The sequence below is a fragment of the Phocoena phocoena genome, chromosome 10 (genome assembly GCF_963924675.1).
Source record: "Phocoena phocoena chromosome 10, mPhoPho1.1, whole genome shotgun sequence".
Classification (NCBI taxonomy): Eukaryota; Metazoa; Chordata; class Mammalia; order Artiodactyla; family Phocoenidae; genus Phocoena; species Phocoena phocoena.
In genome coordinates, this window is record NC_089228.1 from 77525725 (window position 1) to 77539930 (window position 14206).

Below are 14206 nucleotides of genomic sequence, written 5' to 3' on the forward strand. Positions count from 1 at the left end.
ACGGTATAATTCTGTATATGCTTATAAATATGAATATGAATACACAACACAAAATAATGACTTCCAAAATGTGGCTGTTTGTATGGAACGTTAAAATGAATATTTGTCATTTTGGGATGTCTAGTATGCAAACATTTTTTTCTGTTTGAGGGAGTAGAGGTGGGGTTCCATCTCTTACTACCTAAAAAGAAAAGGAAAAAAAGCGTCTTTCCCAGCACTCTGGCAGTTGGGGCATGGCTGTCAGACATAACATTAGCCAGCAGACGTCCCAACTGCATTTTTGAACCTTGAGAAAATAATACAAAAAATTTCAGAGAAAATTAAGACCTCAATAAAACACTAGCAAACAGAATCTATAATATATAAGAATTGTACGACATGACCATTCAGTCTAACGTCTGAAAATCAACCAATGTAATACACCATATCAGTAGAATAAAGGACAAAAGCCACATGATCATCCCAACAGGTGCAAAATAAAAGCACTGCACAAAATCCAATACCACTTCATGACAAAAAAACAAAAACGAAAATACTCAACAAACTAGGAATAGAAGGAAACTTTCTCAAGCTGATAAATGGCACCATGGAAAACTGACCTAATATCATACTTAATAGTGAAAGACTTAATGCTTTTCCCCTAAGGATCGGGAACAAGATGAGGATATGCACTCTTGCCACTTCTATTCAACATCGTACTGAGGTTCTAGCCATGGTGATTAGGCAAGAAAATGAAATAAAAGGCAACTAGATTGGAAAGAAACAAGTAAAACGATTCCATTTTCAGATAACATGATATTGCATATAGAAAATCCTAAAGAATCCACTAAAAAGCTAACTGAATAAAATGCATTCAGCAAATTTGCAAGGTACAAGATCAACATACAAAAACCAACTGGGTTTCTATACGTTACCAGTGAGCTATCTGAAAATGAAATTTTGAAAAATTCATTTAAAATAGCATCCTAAAGATCAAATTCGTAATAAATTTAACAGAAGAGGGATAGAACATACACTATAAAAACTACAGAAATGTTGAAAGCAATTAAAGAAGGAATGTGTTAAAACCTAACATTTATGATACCACACATCCTGTTTTACTCTAGATAAAATCCTTACAAAGTTTTTCCGGTGGAAACCGGTGAACTCTTTTGACAGCTTTGGGAATTTTTTTGTATGATAATTTTTAAAATTGAAATGTGTACTCTTCAAATGAATTAAGGCTTGAGGTTTTCCAGGAGTCACCTTTTAAAAGTCTTTGTACACATTTTAACACTTTGATATTTTCTAATTTGGTTTTGTATATTTTTATGTGTACACAGTGTCAGACTTTTATTCTTGTAAATAAAACATGTTTTCATTTGTCTAAAAAAATGTTTAAAAAGAATCTGTTTACTCAGAGCAGCTGTGGTGAAATTAAGAGTTAAGCACTAGCAGAGCATCTAAGGATGAAGACGCTTCTGACAACAGGGACTGACTTCCTGGAGGCCAGTCCAGTGATAATGTAGAAAGGGATGCTCCTATTTCCAGGATGAAATTTGGGTTGTGACATGACTTCAAATTTTGGTCAGCTTTCCTAGTCTATTTCTTTGGCCCTCCCTTAAATTCAGAGATCTGTGTATTACCCTTTCAATAAATTCCGTTTAGCCAGAATTGGTTTCTATTTTGTTGTAACCAAGAACCCTGACTGGTATGGGTATTACTGCTGCTTAGTTTTCCTCCTCTCCTAAAGATTTTGCTTAGAAAGGAAAAGCCCTTATAATTCCTAAAATATATACATATTTTTAGCCCTAAGTGCCATTGTTTTCCCAATGTTTGACTCATTTTCACAAAAACATTCTAACTTAATAACCTCATAAAGCATATATGATTAATCCTATTTTTATAGGTGATAAAGCTAAAGTTAAAAGAGGTTACATGATTGTCTAACAGAGGGTAGACCTCAGATGGAAATCTAGATCTGCTGAGTCTAAATCCCGAGTAATTTCTACTATAATAAGCTGCTTCCTTAATTTTCTGTCCTCAAAGCACAAAAAGCATGTTAGCTGGCCTCTCCCTAAGGAGGATGGCATTGAGCTTAAGTAGACCCCCACACTAAACAACATTAAAAACTCAGCAATAAAGAAAGTTACATGAATTACTTATATGCAGTCAATGGAATAGGAAACAGTCATTAACAGTTATGCTTTCAAAAGTATTTAATGACATGACGATATTAGTTGCAAATTTTAGGATAAACACTCAGAAACAAATCCAATTTGCAGACATACGTGTGTTTATCTGTCTTATATATGTGTGTACATGTATTAGACAGACATAAGTATTATAAAAAGTGCTAAGCATTAATAACAGAAAGATAAGGAAAGAAAAGAGTATATTGTGTATTTGAGGAGAAATAGCAGGAGATAAGCAATTATAAAGACAATAAATAGCTCTAGTCTTGGGCCTTGAAAAGACTGGGCCCGTGCAATCCTACCATGCTATACTCACCAAAAACCTATTGCGTGCTCAAGTCCCTGAGAAAGCCACACCTTTCCTTTCTGTGTCAGAGGTTCCCATCACTTTTGGATTGCTTGTGGCTCTCACAGCTTCCCCAAACAGCCAAGTCCTCCCATAGCTTCCTGAATGCTGACCTCTCCTGGCCATTTCTGATATTGCACTTCTTCCAACTGAGACACATTTAACATTGAGGCAGCTCAACCTGTTCTCTTCACCCGTTGCAGATGAGCTAAAATGACCACAGGTGCCTAAGAGGCTAACGCTGCTGGAGACCCATTGACAATAATCCTCCTTTGTGTCAGTCTTGCCATTATCCAAATCCAAGTTCACCCTGGGTGGGCATTCTTAAGAGCTCTCTCACCACCTAGCCCTGGGCACTGGAGACTTCTCTGTTGCGGACACTTTTAGACTCAGGGAGTTTTTCCAGACAGGGTTTCCATCACTGATTTGAATTTTCTCACTCTCATCTGTGTTCCCTGGTTTTATGCCTTTCTGCTCACATCTGTGTCCTCTTTCTGCCTCATTGAACAGTACGACTGGCTTTGATCATTAAGAGTCTTCACAGCAGCCGATAAAACTGCTGAATTTGGCAGCAATATCAGTTATGAGAGAAGGAAGACTGGGCCCTTGGATGACTGAAACTCCATCTGTCACTCTGGGGAACTCTCAATGTTAGGAGCTGTGTCCTCACATCTAAAAGGAGGCTCCACAGGTCTCCAGCTGTGGTGGGAAACAGAGCCTCATTGTGGTCAGTCGTTAGGGTCACCATGCCACCACCAAGCAAACTAATGGGTCATAAAACTGTTGTAGCCACTAATGACCAGTGGGCTCTCAACACAAGCAGCCCAACACAATCACCTGATGAGGGCATTTCTGTCTTTCAAGCAATATTTTCTCTTCATGCCGAGAGTTAATGGCTGGCTAGGATCAAATTAGAAAGCAAAGCTTTAACAATGAAGACTATCCAACTGGTAAAATGCGTCCAATACCATCTATATTATGGTCATAGCCTGACAAACAATGTTAGATGGATTATTTTAGATGATACAGATTTTCAATGATAGCCTTGGGATTTTCTAAGGGCCGTTCCCTTAGAAAGCATGCACACGATTTTGAGTTTCTGAGCATATCTGTGACCAGTCTTTCTGAATTTAAACTGTTACAGGGCCCACTAAATCACACAAATTTCACCCCAGGGATGAGAAAGAGGAGTAGAAAGAAGTGGAGAAGAAACAGCACTCACCACAATGAAGCAAGTGTGGGGCTGTTTAAGTAAGAGGCTGTGAAGCTCTGCATTTCCAGTCTGCAGAGTCAGCTGGAAACACCGTCCTCAATCATGGTCTCCATTTCCCAGTGAATCTTTGTATCGTGCCTACAGCATGTCTGTTTTCAATTTAAGTCAAGTTTATTTCAGGCCTTGGGCCTGTGGAGTCCTGCTAAGGACAAGGTCGTATAATCTGAACAATCTGTCTTTGTTTTCCTAGGGTGCAATTTCTTTGCCTTTGCAAGGAGTCTGGGACCATGAGTACCCATTTTACACAAACATGTGATGAAGAGAAATATAATCAAACAGGGAGTATTTAGGAACCTAAACTTACACGGATATAGAGGACAAACTAGTGGTTACCGGGGGGAGCTGGAAGGGCAGGATAGGGATAGAGGATTCAGAGGTACAAACTACTGTGTATAAAATAAGCCACCAAGGATATATTATACAGCACAGGGAATACAGCCAATATTTTATAATAGCTATAAATGGAGTATAACCTTTAAAAACTGTGAATCACTATGTTGTACACCTGAAATTTATATAACATTGTATACCAATTACACCTCAATAAAAAAATTGTTTTGAAAAAAGAACACAAACTTGGTCTTGACGTTGGGAAGGATATATTAGAAATATATATTAGCTAGAATGCGTTCAGTGCAAGCAACTGAATACACAGCTAAAACTGGTTTAATTGGTGAGAACAGTTATTTTCCCCCATAACAAAAATTCTGGAGGCCAGGCAGTTCCAGGGTCTGTGCAGTGCTGACTTAAAAAAATGTACGCACAATGTGAGAGTTGCGAGTTAAGTTTTATCTGGGACTAAATGAGGACTGCAGCCCGAGACACAGCATTTCAGATAACTCTGAGAAACTGCTCCTTTGAGGAGGGGAGGGGAAGAGCCAGGTTACATAGGAGGTTTTTCAACAAAGGGCAGGTAATTGGGAAGTCAAAAGATTACTGTTAAATAAAGAAAACCAGACATTTCAAGTTAAGGAATTTAGAGCTTTTCTATGTATGGAAAGATGCAAGAGTCTGGGCTCACTGAAATCACTCCTGTGATATGCACCTCAGCTATCTGGGGCCAGGAGCCTGTGTTTTCACATCCTGAGTTTCCTCGGGGCTCACCAGCCCATGTTGGAGGGCTGCAATCATTGGTGACTGTGACATCCTTTGTTTATTCATATGGCAGGAAATATTCCATTTATAAATATTCCATTTATATATTTATATATTCCATTCAGTAGTCACTCCATAGAATCAGAGGCCCATGTTCCATACAGCTTTCCACTCTGCCACTCTTAAATTACTGACTCTGCCTTTTGGCTCTTCTCCTTGGAGTGGCATGATCGCCATCAGAGTTCTAGACAACCACAGAGAGGCAGAAGACAGGATATTTTATTTTCATGCATTTTTCAAATAAGAGAGTTAAATATTTCCCAGAAACCACAGAGCTGATTTTCATTTAGGTCTTATTGGCTAGAATTGGGTCCCCTGCCCAAGTCTTAGCTGCTGGAGAATGCAGCCAAGAGAGTATTATTTAGGCATCTTCAGCCTCTACGGCAGAAGGAGGATTCTGCCAGCAAGGAAACACAAAGGGGCTTGTAGGATGCTTCAGCAGTCAACACAACCCGCCACGGTACAAGGTACACTTTACTCTCAAAGAGCTTACAATTAATAATAACATCATTTTGTATGGTGATTGACAGTTCACAAAGTCCTTTTGAATAAATTATCTCACTTAATTTTCACATTGCCCTGAAAAATAGATTAAATTACCCTTTCCATATTTTTAAGGAGGAAATTGAATCTCTGTATGGAAAAAGACTAGTAATATAGTACAAATTAAGCTTCCTCAACCTTGTAAGTCTACTAGTAAACAAACTTAGAAATCACAGGGATCAACTGGAATTGGAACTAGGTAGGCAGATCGCCACCACAAATCAGCCAATAGTCTAGGAGAAGAGGAAATGAGCAGACAAGAAAAAATGAATACCCAGTGAATAGGTAAATCTAAGACAGGGGTCATGAATGCAAGCCCTACTGAGAAGTTTAATTCTACAGTATTTATTGGGCACTTACTGTTTGTGCAAAGTTTAGACTGTGGAGAAAATCAATGTGAATTAGACTTAGTCTGTGCTCTAACAGCAGAGTCTAATGTAGCCCCAATTAGTAAATGCTCTGACAGAAACATGGAACTCAGTATCTCATGAATAGTTGAGGGAAGAAAAAAGAATGTAGGCAGATTTTAGAGAGTAGGACACCACAGTCTTTTATTCAGCTCTCTTCTCCCTCCACATGTGATGTTCATTGTTAATGAGAGTTTATTTTCTTCCTACGCAACTATTTTTGGTTCCCAGATCATTTGACATGAACACCAACCAGCCAGGATGGATGTTGGCCAGGGTGCCATATTCTTTTTCTTTTTCTTTTTTTTTTTTTTTTGCGGTATGCAGGCCTCTCACTGTTGTGCCCTCTCCCACTGCAGGACACAGGCTCCGGACGCACAGGCTCAGCGGCCATGGCTCACGGGCCCAGCCGCTCCGTGGCATGTGGGATCCTCCCGGACTGGGGCACGAACTCGTGTCCCCTGCAGTGGCGCAGTGATTGAGAGTCCGCCTGCCGATGCAGGGGACACGGGTTAGTGCCCCGGTCCGGGAAGATCCCGGGCCCGTGAGCCATGGCTGCTGAGCCTGCACGTCTGGAGCCTGTGCTCCGCAATGGAAGAGGCCACAACAGTGAGGGCCCGCGTACCGCAAAAAAAAAAAAAAAAAAAAAAAAAAAACCTAGGTTCCATCCAAAATTTCGCCTAAAACACAGTTATTTAGCCCTACCTTTTCTACATCTTTCTAGGTTTTTTTTTTTCTTAAATCTGTACCAGTAGGGAACTTTGAATGAATTTGCTCTATGCAGATCCTTATGAAAACGATGCAATTAGAAACAGGGAGAGGTGCTGGAAAGCAGCAGGAAGCTCAGAAAGTAGACAAAAATTTTCTGTACGCTAATGTAAAGTGGAGTTAAACATTTTCCCTACCCTCAGTATTCTTTAAAAAACTAAGTTGACCTGGCCTTACAAAGGAACTTCTAGTCTTGAGCTGATGGGATGTGCTCAGTTGAATAGTCTCAAATAATAATTAATTTTTTCCACTTTAAAATTTTTCAGAGATTACTCCATTCAATGGAACTCTCATAAGAGAGGTAGAAAGCAGAAATTATTAAAAGTACAAAAAACAAGCAAAAAGTATTCACTGGCATTGTCTGTTGGGAGAGGTCATTAAGAGGACATGACCACCAGCTGACCCAAGAGCTGAACCCAGGCAATCGGAGGTGCCTCACCCCCTTCCCTTTCCTTGGAATGTACGTCCCACCCACTTTTCCCATAGCCGAAGACATTTCAAGGACAATTCTTGAGAGAGCACTGTTTTGTTGAGAACATCTGGACTGAATACGTGACTGAAACCAGTCGAGGCCTCTACATAAACTTTTAGGATTCTGATGGATGGGTGTGGAGATCTACTCAGCTCACACTCATCCAAGACAAGCCTCAGGTGTAAGCTCCCTTGCCTATTAAAACTTGCCAATCACACCAATCTGGAGTGATCTACCTATTTCCTCTTTCTCTCTTTGCCCTCCACGTATGGAGGCCAATTTCAGATTTCACCCACCGAGCTCCCAAGGTTGCAAACCAACACTGTCTGACCTTCAAGTAAATAGAACAAATTCAGATTTGTGGTCATGTGAACTCTGTCTGCACATGGCCTTTCAAAAAATATTTCAGGGACCAGTCCTCCAAGAGTCATTTAGTATCTCATGCAACAGTGATAGCTTATTGCATATAAAGGTGAGAATTGTTGCTGCGATGTGTACAGTTGATGGAGAATAATAGCAGCCTTCTCAGCAGCTAATAAAAGGCCATCTGGAGACACCCTTCAACACTGATGTTACATTTCATTTTTTTAATGTACTAGAGATTGCATGGAAAATTAAGTTTTGTGAAAGCCAGCAAAGTGGCATGCTGTTGCCTTTCCTTAGGACTTTGTCACTTGTATTCATAATATTGTTTCTAAGCTGACAAGGTGACGCAAATCAAATCCATTTTTAGAACTTACTTTGGCTTTGCTGTTGTAGATTTCTATAAATCACAAATCCACACCTTGGAAACAGACTAAATAAATAACATATCCTATGTACTAGCGTCCTCTGATATCTTTAGTAGTCAAAGTAAAGTAGAAAATCTGATTTTTTTTTTCCCTTCCAGTCTTAAAAGAGTGAAAGATTGTGTCATTGTCTTCTTGGATAACCCACACATTTTTCTCCCTCCCTGAGGGAAGTAAAACTAACATTCTTCAGTGTTTACTCTGTCTGAGACATATATTCATATACAAAACATTCAAGGAGGGTGACAGAAAACTGAGGCCCAGCAGGACAAGCAGATGAAGTTGCCCACAATCCAACATCTGGAAAAAGGCTGAACTAGAACTTGAGTCAATCTAATGCCCAAGTCCATGCTCTTTCCACAACTGGACATGATTCACTGAGGCTGAGCTGATACACAACCAAAAAAACCTAGAGAGGAGAGATATATATGTATATGCAATGGAATATTACTCAGCCATAAAAAGGAATGAAATAATGCCATTTGCAGCAAGATGGATGAACCCAGAGATCATACTAAGTGAAGTCAGACAAATATCTAATGATATCACTTATATGTGGAATCTAAAAAAAATCATACAAATGAACTTATTTACAAAACAGAAATAGACTCAAAGACGTAGAAAACAAACTTATGGTTACCAAAGGGAATGGGGGGGTGGATAAATTAGGAGTTTGGGATTAACATACACACAGTACTCCATACCGATATAAAGCAAATAAACAAGGACCTACTATATAATGCAGATATTCAGTATCTTGTAATAACCTATAACAGAAAAAAATCTTAAAAAGAATATATATATACACACTGTACACCAGCTGTACACATTGTACACTGTATATCAACTATACTTCAAAATAAATAAATTTAAAAAACACATGCCTAGAGAAGCCACTTGATCAACAGAATGAAAAGAAGAAAAAGGAAATGTATTTTCATATTGCAATCAGAATCTTAGAACTAGAGGCCCCCAGACAGTGACCTCAACACACTGGCACCGCTCCCTCCCCAGCCCTAGTCCCCAGGGTGGGGTTGAGGGTTTCCTTCCCAGGCTCTGCTGGAGTCCACTGACTGCATCTGAGACAGGAAGACAAGAGCACAGCCATTTTGGAAAGGGACCAGGGAACGCCTTGGGCAAAACAGGCCTTGGAAGCAAAAGAACAAAGGCCCTGCGGGCCTGAGTCCCAGAAGGGGTAAAAAAATAGGCTTAAAAGATTAACTTTATCTCTGTTACACTGACGAGTATACCTAGCTGCCATAACACAAAAAGCTCAACTATACATTTGCACCTTATCCGTTCCTGTGCTTTCTTGCAGGAAATTCTCCTGCATTTCTTTCCTCTCAGAGAAGCACTCCCCATTCCTGACAGCCAACCTGGAGCCCCCTACTGCTGATTAAAGAAATTATCAGTGATTATGAGACACACCTTGTCTTTTGTTATAAAAGCAACTTGCCCTGGGGAGCTGGCCCTTCCCCCCCCTGCTTTCTCCGTTGTGCACATTCTATCTCTTCTAATAAAAAGCTTTGCTTGTCTAAGAGTCTTGAGGAAGCAATATTCATTTCTACGGTATTGCTGTCCAAGAATCTGGAAAGGGCCGTGCACCAGCTCATGAAGGTATGCTCCAGGTTAGAGGGAAAAGCTAAAGGGATTCGCTACCAGATCCCCGGCGCCCGGCCAGGCTGTGGAGGGGTCTCCGTGTGCCCTGGGGGCGCCCTGACGAGGGGGACGGTCACTGGTTAGGAGGATGTGTCCAGGGGGAGCGCCGAGGGTTCCAAAAGGTAGCAGGAGTCGAGGATGGAGAAGAGGGGAGGCCTCGCGGGTGGAATCTTGAACAAACATGGCCTCGGAGCCAAAAGGGTGGAAGGCGCAGGGATGGAGGGTGCTTTGGAGCTACTGGCCTGGACCGAAACGCGGCTCACTCACCTCAGTCGGTCTTCTGAGCTGCGAGGACCCCGGAGACGGCGCTAGGCAAGCGGGTCCGACCTTTTTAGGACCCCCGGTCCGCAGGTGGAGTTCCCGGAAGCAGCGGGACGCCTCGGCAATGTTGGGTCTGTTTCCGCCTGGAGGGCGTGGCACATCGATTCTCGCGTTTTTTCCGGGACCAATTGGTGAGCCCTATTGTGTGCCCTGCACCCACCTCGGGGCCCAGCGGGGACCCAGACAGCCCCGACCTACCCTCCCAGGGCACACAGGCCAAGGGGACTTAGATTCTCGTCTCTTATTACTTTCCGTTTCCCCGGGACCCTGGAAAGGCTGCGGGCATACCCAAGCTGCCCAATAAATGTGTATTGAATAAAAAGAAAAAATCTTAGAAATAGAAAGCATTATACCCACCAATACCCACAATAGTTTGCTTCCACATCACCCACATATCTTCAGTACCAGTAAGTGGACCCTCAGCAAAAATATGAAGTAAAAAATGTTTTCGTGTGCATGCATACGCACACACACGCATGCATGCACACAAATACACACATACACACCTGTTAAAAATACTCAAATTGGGCTTCCCTGGTGGCGCAGTGGTTGAAAGCCCGCCTGCCGATGCAGGGGACACGTGTTCGTGCCCCGGTCTGGGAAGATCCCACATGCCGCGGAGCGGCTGGGCCCGTGAGCCATGGCCGCTGAGCCTGCGCGTCTGGAGCCTGTGCTCCGCAACGGGAGGAGCCACAACAGTGAGAGGCCCGTGTACCGCAAAAAAAAAAAAAACACAACCAAAAGAAACTTTGTTGCCAATTTCCCATTGTTCAGGAAAACCCATTGTAAGAATGTGCCTCAATTTTCCCTTCTTCTCTGCCCCTGCCCCCATTCTATTACTCACACAAATACCCTTTTTATTCTCTTAGCTCCTTTATACTCTCTCCCAGATCAAAATGTATGTGCGTAAGAAGATCTAATATGAATTGTCAACACTTCTCCCAGAGTTAGAGTTTACTCTCAGTCCTAACTAGAATTAAAGATGTGGTCTGCTGTTAAAGGAATTTCCAGCACAACTAAGCATGTGAGAAAGTATATTTGGGGGTGGCATCTTTGAAATCATCCTAGTTGATTATTTCTTCTCTTGGTCAAATTTATTGTCCAACTGAGCAATGACTTTGATGAGAGTCAGAAATTTTGTGTTCTCACAGCATCATGTGGAGACTTCCTTCACATCATGTAGTCACAATCTTCCTGTGAGTGCATCTCCTGCAAACTGGCTACCATCTCCTTGAGAGGAACCATGTCGTATGTACACATTATTTTTATTTCCAAGGGCTAGAAGTGAGGCTAGCATAAAGTGTAACAATTACTATAGAAAATGTTGATTGGTCTTTCTCTGCAGGCTGCACAGTTCAAAGTGGGTTCCATGCACTATCTCATTTAATCCTTAAGACAAACATTTGACATGGGCTCTGCCGTTATGCCCCCTTCAAGGCGGAAAACAGCAGCACAAAGTATGCAGGGCTGTGACAGTGCAAGACTACAAAGTAAATGGCTCTCCCTGGAGGTGGGCAGTGCACAACCGTGCAGAATTAGCAACAGCCCTCTCAGTCAATGCTTTTAGAATCTAATTTAAATTTTCAATTGAATAGTAGGCTTTTATCAGATATATCTGCAATTCTGAAGAATAATTTTAGAGGTCTTGATACCTTAAACCAAAGAACATGTTAGAGGTAAAGACAGCCATCTGCCTAGTGTCCTTCACAACTTATTGTCCAGATAACCATTTATTCTGACAGAAAATTGTCACTAACATTGCTCTGATGACCATATGGTCTAACAAGAATGAGAAAACTAAAGGAGAGAATAGGACAGATTGTTTGAAGTAAAGATAGTCCAGAAAATCTGAGAATATCATCAATGTTACTCTACTACAAGTTTTAGGCTATTTTGGTAATAATTTAACATAAAAATGTCTCTTTTCTATAGACATATGTAATGCGTACTGGCCACGTGGAGCTCTGCTAAAACATAATAAAATCTTGTATGTCTTTATTTTCTAAAAGTAATAGCGTATGAGGGCTTCCCTGGTGGCGCAGTGGTTAAGAATCCGGCTGCCAATGCAGGGGACAGGGGTTCGAGCCCTGGTCCAGGAAGATCCCACATGCCGCGGAGCAACCAAGCCCGTGTGCCACAACTACTGAGCCTGCACTCTAGAGTCTGCAAGTCACAACGACTGAAGCCTGCGCGCCTAGAGACCATGCTCCACAACAAGAGAAGCCAGCGCAATGAGAAGCCTGCACACCACGAAGAGTAACCCCTATGTGCCGAAACTAGAGAAAGCCTGCGCGCGGCAACAAAGACCCAACACAGCCAAAAATTAAAAAAATAAAGAGTAACAGCATATTAGAATTTAACAACTGAGAGTCAACCAATAGAAGTACACATTACATGAATTCATGGCACTTATCTGAATTGATATTTTGTCCACTGTCTCAGAATCAAAAGGATATTCGAGTAATCCTGAAAGAAGTTATTAAATTCTGCATTTCTCTTTGTTAAAGGACTTTAACGGAATCTGTATATTGCGTTGTGTATAAATATTCCTAATATCATTCTCTGATCTCATGGTAAATGGAAAGAGAAGGTCAGTATAACAATAAGAGGTTCAAGTGCAGAGGGAGGAAACATGCCATGAAGAATTAGTAACTTAAAATGAGTTAGTGTGAATTAGGGATGGATTTACTGAATGGAATTCAATAACAATCTCATATCCAAGGTCATAGTCTAGCTTCACTGCTAATGAATTGCTCATTTTAGCACAAACGCAGTACAGTTCATGAACAATTATCAACATTTAGTTTTATCAACCATAGATCACAATCACAAAGGATGACATTAGGTGCATCTAAGTAGATTATTAAAGAAATTTTGTTTATAGCACCTATGGGTTGCCAGAATGGGCATCATTTCGAATATTTTCAGGGAAATAGAATAATCCTGAACTTAGGGAGCCACCTACAGGTAGAGTAGAAAAATCAAATAACATAAAAGGAGGATCTGAGAACCAGAAAACAATAATATTGTTTAATCAGGAAAACCAAAATAATTTTCTTTGAAAATAGTTTTGAATGCTGAGAGCATTTTTCATAATGATAAGCACAAATTATATAAGAATATCTTAGTAGAAAATATATATATTTTAATTTTATGTCTCAACTTTAAGGTACTTATAAAAATCAAACTTCGTCAAATGGTCTAAAGCATGGTCCATAATTGTTGGAAATGGGTCAGGATTTATCTATTGGTAGAAATAACATTAGTTGCTATCACCATTACTATTATCATCATCATCAATTTTTACTGAGTGTCTACCAAATAGCAACAAGTATATTTAGATATTCATCACTTTGGTAAGGTTTTTTTCCTCATTTAAAATAAAAATACTCCTGGTTGGACTTCCCTGCTGGCATAGTGGTTAAGAATCCGCCTGCCAATGCAGGGGACACAGATTCAAGCCCTGGTCTGGGAAGATCCCACACGCCGCGGAGCAACTAAGCCCGTGCGCCACAGCTACTGAGCCTGCGCTCTAGAGCCCATGAGCCACAACTACTGAAGCCCACACGCCTAAAGCCTGTGCTCTGCAACAAGAGAAGCCACCGCAATGAGAAGCCCAGACACCGCAACAGAGTAGCCCCCGCTCGCCGCAACAGAGAAATCCCGCGCGCAGCAATGAAGACCCAATGCAGCCAAAAATAATAAAATAAATTAATTTAAAAAAATAAAAATACTCCTGAGAAAACAAACATGGTCAGTGCCGGCAGACATTTATGCCTTAATGTAAATGATTTTATTAGGTTCTTTCTTAAAAAGAATTTTGAGTAGTATGAAGTGGATAGGAATATACAGATACTACTGTCTGTGAATATAGACCTAGAGCTGTTTAACAGCCCCCCATCCCCACCCCATTAAATGAATCCCCACTCCCTGAAATGGAAATCAGAAGAATTCATCCGGTTTTCTTTTGTTGCTTATCCCTCCTACTTCTATGCAAGTTTTGCTCAGAAAGGCTGCATCTTCGAAGCTCTCCTCCACTGCCTATATTACTATTATAATATTCATATTTATATAACTTATATTTCCATTAAAGGAAAGGATTTGACATCTTCAGATGCCTAGAGACATCATTCTAGTATACTTCCAAAGCCGGAAAAGCTTCTAAAGCTCTGGTATTGACCAAAAAATCATTAGAAAACAAATCCTGTAATTCTGACTTTTCCTAATGTTGACATGCCAGTGTATCCAGTCGTGAAATCACTGCACATCAAAAAAGGTCCACAAAAGAACAACTAAAATG